This window comes from Sinocyclocheilus rhinocerous, unplaced genomic scaffold, assembly GCF_001515625.1.
Source record: "Sinocyclocheilus rhinocerous isolate Xijiao unplaced genomic scaffold, SAMN03320098_v1.1 scaffold594, whole genome shotgun sequence".
NCBI lineage: Eukaryota > Metazoa > Chordata > Actinopteri > Cypriniformes > Cyprinidae > Sinocyclocheilus > Sinocyclocheilus rhinocerous.
Window position 1 is genome coordinate 637,683 of NW_015645059.1, and position 14,616 is coordinate 652,298.

General features: G+C 37.3%; 1 pseudogene; it reads right to left on the bottom strand.

The window, feature by feature from the left end:
* Positions 1-14,616, bottom strand: part of LOC107705231 (catenin delta-2-like) — a 371,673-nt pseudogene that overhangs the window by 333,145 nt on the left and 23,912 nt on the right.

Genomic DNA, 14,616 nt, shown 5'->3' on the forward strand with positions numbered 1-14,616 from the left:
TCAGAAAATTATGGATGTCATTTTCATTTCATCTGGCCTGTAATGCCTGAGCAGCATTTGTGAGCTGAGCGCTGCTTTGTGTACAGCGGTTACTGGGGAAACCTCTTTCTTTCCCCCTCTACAAGCGCCTCCGGCTGGCAGAGAATGAATTTGCATATATATGCCACCACAAATAGAGTGCAAGTCTGTAGGAAACACCGCTTATGTTATGAATATTATTCAATATTTTGATTTGAATGTCGGATTGAAATGAACATCGCTGTTATTATAGTTAATCGTTAGCATAAGCGTGGCTAACGCTAATATAATGAACATTAGAATGAAGTTTCTTTATTAACTATTTAATGCTCCTATAACTTTTATAATGGTAAAAAAAACGCAGGAGGACATGATATTATTCAATATTTTGATTTGAATGTCGGATTGAAATGAACATCGCTGTTATTAGAGTAGTTAATCGTTAGCATAAGCGTGGCTAACGCTAATATAATGAACATTAGAATGAAGTTTCTTTATTAACTATTTAATGCGCCTATAACTTTTATTATGGTAAAAAAACAAGGAGGACATGATGATATTTACTATTTTTTACACACCAGAGGCTTTTAAATGAATTGTGAATCTAAAATATGCGTGTTAGAGAATGTACAAATGGTTAACATGGTTTGTGTCATATCAGTCAGAAAAGCAGTTCTGGGCTTTTTTTTATTTTTTTATTTTTTTTAAGCTAACTTAGTTGTTATTCTTGTCTGAATAATTAAAAGCCCTTTAAAATTAAATATGTACACAGTTTGGATTAAATGAAAGTATAGTCAAATTTTTTAATTAGCATGTTTTTGTGTTTTGCTTTGGTACCGAAATTGGTACCGAGAACCGTGGATTTTCACTGGTATTGGTACCGAATACTGAAATTTTGGTACCGTGACAACACTACAATAGGCGTTGAATGCTTTCATGCCACGGTTTAATTAATAGCAAAAAAGCATAAAAAAATTCTGATCACAGCCCATTTAGTTAAGGTTGAATTACCAAGGCCTTCAAGAGACACACAGATTACTTATTTGTCAGCCTAAAAAGGTCTCATCCAACATGCAATTATTAATTTAAAAAGCTATTTTCAATTTGTAATGTTAGTGTAGTACAACTCAAATCAGATGTTTTCACCATATTCACAACAAAAAGGGCATTTCACATTAGAGTCTACATACAAATGATTGAATCCTCAAATTCATTCTCCTCTGTTAAAGGGGTCATATGATGCTGCTAAAAAGAACATTATTTTGTGTATTTGGTGTAATGAAATGTGTTTATGCGGTTTAAAGTTCAAAAAACACATTATTTTCCACATACTGTACATTATTGTTTCTCCTCTATGCCCCGCCTTTTTTACAGATCTTCTTTATGCACCAAGAGCTTGTGACACTCCAAAAGAGAAAGGAAAAATTGAAATCGCATCATATGACCCCTTTAAGAGCAAAAAATCCATTTTAGATTATGACAGAATTTCTCTTTAAAAGTAAAAATGTATGAGCGAGTAAAAGGATTGCACCATGAAGCCAAACACAATGTTGAAGCCGCATTTGCAGATTGCATAATCAAACATGCAGCACTTTTTCACTCTGCAGGAGTCACAACCGACAGTTATTATTTTCTCCATGTTGCAGAGAGGATGTGATGTACAACACTAATGTTTGACAGCCTCTGTCTCTGGATTAACACAAATAGTCTGTCAACTGTGGTAACTCAAGATTGGCCTGTTATCTCGAATCTAAACTGCGCAAAGCTCTGCCAATTCCCCGGTGAAGGCCTCAGGGCTAACAATGCACATGTCCCGTACAATTATCTCCAACATGCGCTTTACTGATAACATTCATACCAGCTTATGTTCAAGGGCAGACTGACAAAACATCTCTTGTCGTGCCCATAAACAAAGATCGGAGGGCCAGTCGTGTTTTCTCTAATAGATTCTTAACTCTGCGTGTCTCTTTGGAAATGATCATGTTTGACAGCGACTCATCAGCGAACAAGCGTGTACATTTAGTAGACACGAATCTACACGCATTCTGGACAATAACACACGTGTTGCAAACGATTGTAAACACCCAGTTGTTCTTACCTGCCATATTGAGACTTGAGCAAACAGTGCGGTTGTTGGGAACCGAGAACCTGTTCAGTTTTAAAAAAGAATCCGAAAGACTTTCGATTCCATTAACGGTTCTCGCACGTGCATTTTACCGCCAATGAGAGGAGACCCGGTGCTTAAAATACAGCGTTTCCCTCACTACTATTCAGCGACGTCTCAACTATACAGTACGAAATAAGAAAGATAAAAGATTCGCTCTTATGTGTCGGTTCTTTTCAAGTCCATTCAGCGCGACAAGTGTAGTCGGATTCCCGACCGAATTACTCTTATTATGAGCTGGTTCTTTTTAGTGAATCAAATCCATAAAGCGCGATGGATGTACTATGATTCCAGACCGAATGAGTCTTATGAGCTGGGTTTTTTTAGTGAATAATCTTGCGCGATGAATGTAGTACGATTCCAGACCGAATGACTCTTATTAACTGATTCTCTTAAGTGAATCAAGTCCATACAGCGCGAGCAGTTTAGTCCGATTCCCGAACGAATGACTCTTATGAGCTGGTTATTTTTAGTGAATTAAATATAGATTCTTAACTCTGCGTGTCTCTTTGGAAATGATCATGTTTGACAGCGACTCATCAGCGAACAAGCGTGTACATTTAGTAGACACGAATCTACACGCATTCTGGACAATAACACACGTGTTGCAAACGATTGTAAACACCCAGTTGTTCTTACCTGCCATATTGAGACTTGAGCAAACAGTGCGGTTGTTGGGAACCGAGAACCTGTTCAGTTTTAAAAAAGAATCCGAAAGACTTTCGATTCCATTAACGGTTCTCGCACGTGCATTTTACCGCCAATGAGAGGAGACCCGGTGCTTAAAATACAGCGTTTCCCTCACTACTATTCAGCGACGTCTCAACTATACAGTACGAAATAAGAAAGATAAAAGATTCGCTCTTATGTGTCGGTTCTTTTCAAGTCCATTCAGCGCGACAAGTGTAGTCGGATTCCCGACCGAATTACTCTTATTATGAGCTGGTTCTTTTTAGTGAATCAAATCCATAAAGCGCGATGGATGTACTATGATTCCAGACCGAATGAGTCTTATGAGCTGGTTTTTTTTAGTGAATAATCTTGCGCGATGAATGTAGTACGATTCCAGACCGAATGACTCTTATTAACTGATTCTCTTAAGTGAATCAAGTCCATACAGCGCGAGCAGTTTAGTCCGATTCCCGAACGAATGACTCTTATGAGCTGGTTATTTTTAGTGAATTAAATGGATTGTTCATCCAAAAATGAAATCGCTGTCATTAATTACTCACCCCCATGTCGTACCAAACCTTTGTTCATCTTTAGAACACAAATTATGATATTTTTTGATGAAATCTGAGAGCTTTCTGACTCTGCATAAACAGCGCATGTACATGTCCAACTACAAGTTGTAGTCAGATGACATGATGAAAACTGTAAAGTAACTGGTAATAAGGTAATCTAGGTTACTTTCAAGGGGTCTATGGGCTTACATTTCTGCCACAATTCTGCGGCGAAAGATCATATTTTGAGCGCACAAAAGTGCATTTTGGCGCGTGATCTGAGTTTTGTGGAGAAAATGTTCGTTTCGCAAAAAAAAAAGTCTTTCGAGCGCACGGAAATCAATTTTGCATTTAAAATACGTTTTTGGATGTGTGCAGACCTTCTCTTTTGAGCGTGCAACCGTTGCACGGGCAAAAGAGAAGGTCTGCACACATCCAAAAACGTATTTTAAATGCAAAATTGATTTCCGTGCGCTCGAAAGACTTTTTTCTTTGCGAAACGAACATTTTCTGCACAAAACTCAGATCGCGCGCGTGCAAAATGCACTTTTGTGCGCTCAAAATATGATCTTTCGCGCGCAGAATTGTGGCAGAAATGTAAGCCCATAGGGGTCTAGGTTACTTTCAACTACCACGTTCAAGGCCCAGAAAGGTAGCAAGGACATTGTTAAAATAGTCCATATGACATGAGGGTGTGTAATTAATGACAGAATTTTCCTTTTTGGGAAAATCCATACAACACAACCGCTATTGGACCACTTACTCTTTGAGATGGTTCATTTTAGTAAGTCTGATTTGTGAACTTACTGTATATTAATAAATTGTTTTTTTTTTTATATAGCAAATGAGTAGTATTTTGTAAAAAAAATAAAATAAAAAATATTACCTTAAAAAACCTCCCACCCCTCAAGTATGCTGTTGATTTTTCTGTCAAGTACTCGAGTAGACAAAGTGACCAACAGTGTAAACCAGAAACACCAGTAAACTTCAGCAATTTTCCTCAGCAATGTGGTGATCATTTCTTCTGAATTCCTGTACAGAGGAATCATGGCAAATAGCGTTATACCAGGGCAACCTCATTAATGCCTAAAAAGACATTGATTAGTGACAACTGGGCTCAGCACCTCTCCCTGCCCCATCATGCTTTACTTCTTCTGTTGCTGTGTGAATGTGTGAACATGTTTGTGTGTTTGTTGTGTAACACCAGCACACCTAAGCCCAGTTACAATGAGACCAAGAGGCCACAGTGTGCTCCTAGAGGACAGGTAATCCTCCTGACTGTGGATACAGAATATTGCTGGTCGCTGCAGAAGCAAACACCACAGTGTCCCTGAGAAGTCAAAATATCAAACATTTCTTGAAACTTTATGTGTCCTTAAACTGCTTGGATGAACAGATTGACTTTAAGTCTTATTCAAGTAAGGCCTCGATGTAACACCTTCATCAAAAATATGAGGTCCAAGTCTAACATCTCTGTGAGAAAGAGATTAAACATAAGATGGAAGAGGAAAAGAAAGCAACAGAAACTTCTCAAAACTCTAAAGATTATCCCCAAATATTTTGGGCAGGAACCACCAGAGCTGGGTAGATTACTTACAAGTTGTAGTCAGATGACATGATGAAAACTGTAACGTAACTGGTAATAAGGTAATCTAGGTTACTTTAGTAACGTAATCTAGGTTACTTACTTTAGGTAATGCATTCCTAAAGTAAATGACTAGAAAAATGACATTAGTCATTAAAGTAAATGACTACTTTTTAGATTACTTTTAGATTACTTTTTTATTAAACTTTTGAACGTTTTAAACTTACCATCAAATGTATCATATTTATATAAAAGAGCAAAGAGGAAGAATTCCTTGAAATATTCCTTTCTTTTTTTCTGTCTGTCTTTGTGAATATAGTCAAAGCTGAATGGTATGACACACAGTAGGATTTTTAGATATAAAAATTTAAAAGAGGAAAAAAGTACATAAATTATGAATAATTTACTGCCATTGTGTGAATGTGTAATCATGCAATCATAAAAAAGTATCTGGATATTCAATAAGAAAACCTTTTTCCCTTTTTATTTCCTTTTAAATAAAGTGCACAAATGGACCAGAAACGTGCATTAAGAAAGTAAAAAAGTATCCATTTTCATTTCACATTGACTTCGAGGGTTAAGTTCAACTTTAATACGTTTGCCACCTAGTGGCGAGAGACTATTATTTGCAAAGCACTCTTGAAGAACGTCAATGAAGGACATTTTCTGCATGGTCAGTTTCTAATTAAGATACAATCAATTCAATAATGATAGTGTACACAATACAAGCCAACATCCATAAACATAATTTTATGATGTCCCACGCCACTTTACCTGATATCCAATATCACGAATGCACACACATTTACAGTTGATTACAATCACTCAATGGAGCTGATTCTAGGTCAGTGTTCATGCAAACGGTCGCCTGTTAAACTTCATTAGGGATTCACCGACGACAGAGAGTGAATAAACAAAGCGACAGAAAACCAAACAAACCGCACACATATACAAACACACACAATGAACCGAGTCGCTGCGCCCAGCGTGAGCAAGAGACACACAAAGCTGAGCTGTAACCCAGATTAACCGACAGACAGGAGGCCGGAGCTCTGAAAGGGACAGCAAACTGGCTGTGCCGTCGTGGCAGACAGGTCGAGATGGGAGGGTGCGGGGTGATTTTCACAGAGGAAACAGCCTGCCCGCTCTCTGGTTTCTGTAGTGATCCACTCAACACTGACAACATTATGCTGTTCTTCCCTGAGGCCAACCATTACTGACAGGCCCCCGAGGCCTCCTACCGCACACGTGTCTGCTCCATGTGTGACATATTCATTTCTCTTTGCCGCACGAGTGCTCGTTCTCTCTCGCTTATGCTCTCTTTTTACTCTCTGGCCCAAACGTACACGGTGCAATATAGGATTTGTACAGCGCTCGTCCTTTTTTGAGCGTATATGAGCGTTTCGGGGAGGGACGGAGAGGGTATGTGTGATATAGGAGCAGTGACAGCATGTATCTGAGGCAAGCGAGGCCTGTATGACGCAGTCTGTGTGTAACACTCTGTTTACCAAACAGCGTGTAATTCTTCATGTTCATATAACACTAAAATGTCACATTCTGAGATGTTGTGGTGCTAGGTTGTATTGCATTGCAACGGCCACTGTGAAACATTCATATCTTGTTTCTACATGACAATTATTTATTTATTTTTTGTTTTTGATGAAACTTTGGATATTACAATACAAGTTGACAAGGAGCTCAGAAAAAGTTCAAAAATGACACTGAAAAACACTATTTTCTCTTCCGTTCATCGTATCATCTGAAATGTATCTATTTTTTATTACAGCTGTATTCTTGCAATAATATTGTCATTCTTTTTTTCACAATATTGCTCTGATACTGTAGATCTTGTATCAGTAAACCATCCATCCATCTATCCATCCATCAGTAATCCATTTCGTGACGTTTGTATTGGGTCAATACACAACAATTATTGTGCAGTGGAAGCTATATGAATGCTTTAAAATAAAATAAAATAAAATTGAGGAGACAAAATCAAAGAATAATTATTTTAATTATAAGCCTAAATTTGTAAATGCACATTTTTTTTGTTTGTGTGTGTGTGTGTGTGTAGTTGAAGCAATATGAATGCTTATGAAATGAAAAAGATAGATAGATAGATAGATATATTAATTGGCTATTATTGTGCTGTGAAAACAATATGATGAAAGCGTAGAAAAATGGCTGTTACTTGTGGAGATGGGATCAAAGTTAATCTCTTACTGAACCTCAATTCAACAATCACATGGCGAAATGCTGAATAATTTCCAGACTGAGATTCAATGACATTTAGATTTATCTGAGGAAAATACTCTCTGAATTGAATGAAGTAAGCTTTACTGGCTTCCTGCCTCTCTACTGGTTCCAAGTCCAAATGCCCTTTAACATAAACCCTTGAGTATCAACAATGCACTATTCACTAAAACGCAAGGACAGACAGAACGGTTGAAGCTTCCAACTAAAAGTTTCCTCAGTGAAAATCAGTGTCTTTTTAGGTTAGTGCTGGATGCCTATAAGCTCCTTAAGAAAGCATTCATCTTCATGCTCTTGATGTTGATGTTGACATTTAATCTCCATGTCCTCATCAAAAAGCCTCCTCAAGAGTGGCTGTCAATGGTGGTCATGAGAGGAACGGCTCACATTGAGATCCACAAACAATCAATTCTCTAATCAAATGTTAAAAACATACTTTTTAATGTTTCACTCAGAAACGCACCAAAAAATAGGTTGCGAAAACATTTGAAAAAATTTCATGCTGATTTTAAAGCACAAATATCACAAAGCTTTCGCACCAAAGGAACACTTATAGTTCCCATAACCACTCCTATAAGCAAGAAGTATACCTGCTTTTTGGTGTGTTCGCACCACAGGAACTGGTAACGATTTTAGTCAGGAACACCTTTTAGTTCCTATAACCATATAACCAAAAACCATGTTTATGAGTAACAAGTGTTGATTTGTATATATGAATCACCTCTATTCTTTGCCTGTTTCTTCTCTGTAATACGATCCACAGCAGTCTCGTGTGAAACAAACTCACTGATCACAGAAACTCGCACTCGCGCCGTGCCGTCTAATATCAAAATAAAAGTTTGCCTTTCATCTCAGCTTACTCACGGAGACCTGTCCCACGCATTATCCCACGTAGATGCGGCCCCTTCTCAATCAATCTCTTTGAGCGAGCAGTGGCGTCCAAAATAAGATGGCTTTATTTATAAGATTGCCTAACACTGGCAACTTGATTGGGACACACAACTGCTGCCTCCTGTTGAGATCACACACACATCACTTCAAAGAAAACACACAAGACCAATGGTCATTTGCATGACATACATATTTATGAGGGCTCCTTCTCCATCTAGACTCAATACAGATCTTGCAAAACTCCCAGGCAGCACTGACACAAAGTCACGCGTGATACAGATCACAGAAGCCACCGAGCCACGTCTTTTTTTGCGGGGCCTATATGGGTGACGTGCTGTACTAGAATGCATAACAGGGTTTACTCAAGAACACAACGAATCAGCGATCCGCCGCTGAAGTGCATTACCATTTTGATGGGTGCGGTGATGAGGATGGTGATTACAATGATGGTGCTGTTTATGGTGATTGCTCTTGGGTGTAATCCCACAGGCCCCTGCTCGACGTGCGTGAGTGGCAGGATGGGCAGGAGGTGGTCAAGAGCTATTCAAGGGGTGCTGGTTGTGGATTTAGATAGGACAGGGGCGGATGGAGGTCATAATAGCGATGCATGCCTAAGATCTCATCAGTTGATTACATCAGCCATAGGGATTTCCAGGCGCATCTATGATTCACATTCAGCAAGTTATGCAAATACATAAATAGCATCAGTATGTGAACTTGGGAAATGACGTAGGATATGTGGAAAAGCCCTGTAGTCCGTAACAAAATGACAAAAATATCTTAGTCCATGGGTTTCCACACTGGGGGCCACAAGGGGGTCCTGCAATGGTAAAGTTGTTAAAACTATATATAATATAACTATATAATACAATAATACAATAATATATTAATAAATTAATACATTGTTTAATAATATTTAGCAATAATCAACCAATTTCATCGACAACTTTTCTAGGGCTATAGACAACTGTTTGAACTGGTTGGCCTCCACCCAAACAAACTTGGTGCATGAGTGCTAAAGGACAATATCTACTTCTCCCTCCATCATCCTTCAGCAGAGTGTGCCAATCCACTCAACCTGAATGGCACACACACACCTGGACAAAGTATGAGTGACCACAGGACTTCATATCAGCTAATGATTAATAATAATTAATCATGTAATAATATTTAGTAATAAAACAATTTAACAACAACAGCAACAATATTAAGACAAATTATTATTATTATTATTATATTGTTTTCTAATAAAATATGAATATTAATAAATAAATATTTTCATCATATGAATAAAACCATTAAATAATAACAACAACAACAACATTAATATTAATATTAGTGGATTATTATCAATATTAATAAAACAATATATTAATAAATTAATCATGTAATAAAATGTTGTAATAAAACAATTTAACAACAGCAACAACAACAAAAATATTAAGAAGAAGATGAATTATTATATACATTAGATATCAGTAAGTAGAATGAAATGAAACATTAATAAAAACTCATGAGATTATTCACAATTATGTTTTTTTTATTGACAATATTTAGGAAAAATATTAAATGTACTATATATATACACATATACAAGGGCAGAATCATATTATTTGGGGGCTCATTAAAAGTGGGATCCAAAAGTTTAAAAACCTACAGTGACCAGTGTCAAGATTTCAGTGTTCACTTTAGTACAGCAGCTTTCTTTTAAATGTCTGGCAACAGGTACATCTAACAGTGCGCAATCTAATAGCGCCTTTAATAAAGCACACTTCTGTTATCCTGCTTTTTTATTTCTAATCAGAGCATTCAACATGAAAGGCTTTATTACACAGGGACCAGCCCACTGATATGTGAAGGGCAAACATGTGCTGGATGTATGAAAGGAGTTGGCATAATGAGGCTTGCACACAGCCCGGGCTTGTCTGAAATTGCAAAGAAATAACCCTCACATCCTCACAATGAAATCTCAAGGCTGCAAATATAATGCCTTAATTGCTTGTGTGATCAGAACAGAGCAATAGTTTCACTGGAAAGCTCGAAATGAATAAATTGTGCCTTTTCTTCTTGAGAAAAAAAAAGATGCAAGTGGGTTTGATTTCACGGTATAATAATATACCATTTTAGTGGAGGGTACTGTATTATTTCAAGTTTTTTTCTCTGGTGAGGTTAGAAGTCGCTGAAAGTATTTCTGTTGTGAATTAATTCATGACAAAATAATATGGGAGTTAGTCTACAGAGATTACAGGAGAACATTATCTAATTTATACTATGTTTTAAGAAGTTTTTATGCCACAAAAGGTGCAGAAATGGCCCTAAGCACAAAATACTGCTGGTAATGTTTGCTAGTATTTATTTTTGTGAAGCAGGACTCTATAAAACATATTTTTCTGACTAATATTTCATATACAAGACTTTAAATACGTCCACTACTCAACATTTTATCCAAAGAACCAAAGCCAATACCTTTAAATTGTGCAAGGATGTTTTACAAGTGTAGCTAGACAGGTCTTCAGAGAGAGGAATGAGAGTCTCCAAACATTACTAGCATTGATTTACCCAGCCTCCTCACACTGAGTGTCTCACAGACATACACAGGTTTATTAATCAAATCTACCATGAAAACCCCAGCACTGCGTCGTACAGATGCTCAGTTCTGCTCGGTGAAACCCTGCATCAGCATCTCTGATTTTAATGTAGCTTTTATTAAAGCAGCACATGAAGCCATCAACATTTTGAGGCTGTGATGAGCCAGCCGTCTGTACGACGCGAGAACCCGTTGTGTATGAATAAATGTAATGGCTAATTTTAGTGATGGATTGGGCCGGAGTGTCACCTGCACAGTCTTCCAGGCCGTTCCAGGAGGGACGGGAATGGCTGTCTGAACTAAATCCATCATCGGGTAAAACACAGGTGGCCTTTTACTGCTGAGCTGGGATTTGGCAAACATGAAGAATGTAATCAAATACAAATTACACGCTATTATATGTTGCATACTGTAGTGTCAATTAAATCATTACCAAGACAGATTCCCAAGGTGTAACAGTTCCTCAGGCTCTGACTTTATGGCATTTTCCTGATTTCCCCCTCCGTCTCTCAATTTGCATTCATTGCGGTGGCTCTGGATTTTGTCCTCAGGAACATTTCCTCAGTCATCTTCACACACAGTCATTTTCCTCCAGCTTACTGTAATGTCCTTTTAAATATTTCAGGTTTTCTCTCCACCTTTTAGCACCTGATCTTTAAATGGTCTAATAATGTCACTCCTGAGCTTTAACTCAATAACCCTCCGGCCTCTCCAAACTAGAATATGAAAAATTGTATTTCATATATTGTTTTATTATTTTGAATGTATATACATTAGACATAGCCTACTACTGTTGAGGTGAGATTTTTTTCACACATTATTTGATTAAAATGAACAGTAAAGACATATAGGGCCAGATTTACTAACCGCTTGCGCCAGTGCAAACCGTCTTTTGGCGTTAAAATAGTATTGTCAGGATTTACTAAAGACGCGCAGCAAAGAATTAGCGCTGAAAAGGCATGGACACAGTTATTTTTGCGCCTGACCTTATTGAATATGCATTTGTAAGAGTTTCCCTTTCAGACGCAAAATTTATGGGAGGAGAGTATTCAAATGAATCACGCAACACGATTTACTAATGTTTGCGTTCGTCAAATTACTGGTATTTGCGCCATTATTTAATGCCCTAAAAAGCATGTCTCAAACTATTTTGTTGCTGCTAGGAGGAGGCACTGCAGAGAACAGAGAGCGCGTGGTAGAAGGGAGAGGATTTTTTCCACAGGTATTAATTTATTTGGAATGCCAGAAGAACACATTATCCGAATCCGAACATATGTACTTACTTCTGTACGTCTGTACTTACGCTAATTTGCGCGACGCTTGTTAGACTGCGTTGGTTATTAATGAGATGTTGCGTCTGTGTTCTTTAATTTGCATGTTGATAGTAAATCACCCGCAGAAATTTCCACACTCATCGGCGCCGTTACGGAATTGCGCTAATTTGCCCTGTTCAGTAAAACTGGCCCTTAGAATGTTATAAAAGTTTTCTATTTTAAGAAAAGTGTTCTTTTACAATTCCATTCATCAAAGTATCATGCTTTCCACAAAAATATTAAGCAGTACTATTGTTTTCAACATTGATAATAATAAGAAATGTTTCTTGAGCACAAAATAAGCATATTTTCTTACAGTTAAAACAGAACAGACATGCATTTTAGTCTGGGACTAGGCTTAAGCTTTGTCTGTGAAACTGGGGGTAATTGTTTAAAAATACATCAAAATATAAAATAATCACTTTATATTGTAATAATATTTCACACTATTACTATTTGACTGTATTTTTGATCAAATAAATGCAGCCTTGGTGAGCATAAGAGACTTCTTTCAAAAGAATATATATAATAAAAAACAGTAGTATATACAAGGTTGTTAAAGCTGAGAATTGGGGGGTGGGGGGGGGATATATTAGATAAAAATGTACTTCAAGTCTTTACATTCATATTTTTACATCCTGTTAAATTGTAGTATCTGTGAAATCTTTTATAATGTTAATTCCACCCAATTGCCATTTGACAATCACTCAGTGTCGTACAAAATGGCCTTTCTTGCATTTACCATTCCCCTTTTAATCTTCATCTCCCAGAAATTGTACAGAAAAAGTCCAGCACTAGAGTTAATATGACAAATGTGTACAGATAACCGCTGTCTCCCGATAAGTCATGGACAGAACTGCAAAAGAGTTCAACTTTTCCACTGAAAGGTTCTGGCTTTGTGCCTAAGATGTGAATGAAGTTGTACAGTGGACATTAAAAGTCCTACCTGCTCTTTCACAGAGGCCAGAATGGCAGAGGTGGTCTCAGTCTCAGATCCGTCGCCATTAGAAGCATTCAGTCCTGGGCTGAGCATGGTGGCGTTCTCTACTTCAGCAGGCTGTTCTGGAACTGGCATTACTTCTGGAGACGACAAAACACATTTATCAGCAACTCTTCGTCATTAGACTTCGACACAGGATCATCAGGGTTTAGACTTGCTGTGATCACTGAATGATATTTGAGAGAATGCAAGAAAACATGTGTAATGATCCTAAAACAGAACGATTAATTCACAAACAAGACTCATCTGGTTCTCAAATTCAACCGATGGCCTAAACCTTGCATTTAATGTTTTATTACAGTATGTGTTGTTATTTTAACACATTACATGCTTGATAATTACTTAAAGGAATAGTTCACCCAAACATGAAAATTTGATGAAATTGTACTTACACTCAGGCTATCCAAGATGTATATTAACTGGTTTCTGCATCTGAAAAGATTTGGATAAAATTAGGATTACATAATCTACTCGCTAATGAATCCTCTGCAGTGAATGGGTGCCGTCAGAATGAGAGTTCAAACCGCTAATAAAAACAACACAATAATCCACATGACTCCAGTCAATCAGTTAACATTATGTTAAGTAAAAAGCTGCTTTGTAATAAACAAATCCATCATTTTAACTTCAAACCATTACTTCCAAGTCCTCTATCCATAAGATTGCTCATTTTGTCTGAATCAGATGTGAAATATGTACAGATCAAGCACCTTTTACAAGCAAAAAGTGTCCAAACAGTTCTAAACAAATATATCGGTGGATTGCGATGTGAGAGGACAAAAGGGGCTGAACTTTTTCACTAGAAGAAGGGTTACTACAGATTATGGACTCATATTTTGGCCAGAAATTATGGTTTAAAGATAAAATGCCTTAATAATGGATTTGTTTCTTGCAAACACACAGCTTTTCACTTCACAAAGTAAATTGTTGGATTGGTGTTGTGTGGATTATTGTGATGTTTTTATTAGTTGTTTGGACTGTCATTCTGACAGCACCCATTCACTACAGAGGATCCATTAGTGAACAAGTGAAGTAATGCTGAATTTCTCCAAATCTGTTTTGATGAAGAAACAAACTCATCTACATCTTGGATGGCATGAGGGTGAGTAAATGTCCAGCAATTTTTCGTTTTTAATTCAAAAATTATAAATATACATTTACATTACATTACATGAGTCAAACAGGTATGAGGGTTTATGAATATTGAGAGCTTGCACCTACCTGACTTCGTTGGATCTAAATACAACAAGCAATCAACACATTTTAGATTTATAGCAGTGAAATCCATGCACCAAAAGCAACTAGTCAGACATTTTCACTCAAGTCTAATGCCTCAGTTATCTCATAAACCTCCACTGTCTATTTACAGTAGCAAATGAGCAAATGTCAGGATGTGCAAACACATGATTGATGCAACCTATGAAGAATCTGTATTGATTAGAAAGAAATTCCAAATAATAACTGAGCTGGGCATTAGCTGGACTCAGATCAAGATAAATGGTTATGCAGGACAATCTCTGGATATTTTGTCACACTCAGTGGCGGCTGCCGCCGAGCTTGCCAACTTTGTTCCCTTGTTAAT